This window comes from Parus major, chromosome 3 (assembly GCF_001522545.3).
Source record: "Parus major isolate Abel chromosome 3, Parus_major1.1, whole genome shotgun sequence".
In the NCBI taxonomy this organism is placed as follows: domain Eukaryota; kingdom Metazoa; phylum Chordata; class Aves; order Passeriformes; family Paridae; genus Parus; species Parus major.
The window spans coordinates 85,306,576-85,307,881 of NC_031770.1; positions in this window are offsets into that span (position 1 = coordinate 85,306,576).

A 1,306-nucleotide genomic window follows, 5' to 3' on the forward strand; every position below is an offset into this window, starting at 1 on the left:
GTGCGTCCGCGCGTGTGCGCGGGGCCCCCCGTCAGGCGGGCCCGCGGTGCGCTGCGCGCCTCACGGCCGCACGGCGCGTCCCAGAAACGCCGCTCGCCGCGCCCGGCAGCTTTTCCCCGGCCGCTGTTCCCAGAGCTGGAGCCGGCTGCGCCCCGGCGTCAGAAAAACCCGCGGGCGGGGAGCGAGGGAAACGGGGACGCCGGGGCGGGAAGCTCGCACTTGATCTCCTTCCTCTTGTTTTTTCTTCCAAAGCACAACCTCCCCCTCGCCGCAGCCCCGGGAGCTGTCGGCTCGGCCCCGCGATGCAGATTAATTGATACAGGGCTCCCGGGATAAACGCTCTCGAACTGCCGCCCGCCTCTGAGTAGAAACAATAGCAATTTTCTCAGCGCGGCTGCAATTAACGCCGTGTTTGTTCCCCGGCAGAGATAAGGCTGTGTCCGATCGCAGCCGTATCCATTCCCTCGGCTGCCGCCGGCCGCCCTCTTGGCCCGGGGAAGGAGGGAGAGCCGGCGGGGTGCCCGGAGCGGTCCCAGTGCGGGAGCGACGCTGCCCCGGCTGCGAGCGGAGTTTGCGAGGCGACAGCGGCTGAAGCGGCACCGTCAGCGGCGGGTGGGGTCAGACGGGGGAGGTTCGTGGAAAAAGCTTTGCCACAAGAAAGACATCTCCCCCTTTTCCTTTTGTTTTTGTTTTAATTTTTGCTACATCTGGATGTGGTTTGGTACGCTTTTTTTCCCCCCTCCTCTCCCGCTGTGTCCCCTCCTGCTCCCCAGGTCGGGTTGGGTTGTCCTCTGGTTCTTCCTGCTGGCGTGAGGTATCGGGGCTGTCTGCACGACAACAGATATCCGGCGTGAAAATTAGGAGATGACATTTTAATAAATGCTGCTGTCAGTCAGCAGCTCTCAGCCTGGCTGCCGTGTGCTCCCGCTGCTGCTGTTCTGCAGAGAGCACAAGGCCCTGCTGAGTTCGTGGGGCAATACAGCCCCTCCACGCCTTCAAAGTTCATATGAAACGTGGCTGTGTGCTTTTGGACACGACCTCCCACCCCGATGAAATGAAAGTTTAAATTTCTGGACAATATGCAAAACAATCAGTCCTTAAAGCAAATGGTTTTCTCCCCTACAGTCCTGTCCTAGTCCCTGCAAGTTTTGGATTCCAGTAACACAGAGCTTTTATGATTACAATTACATGCTGCACAAATTCTGGTCAGAGGTATTGCTGGTCACAAACCACTTTCGACCAAAGTGAACCAAAACACGGTTATAGCTTTTTACTGTATTTTCCATAGGGTATAAGCTGTAGACCA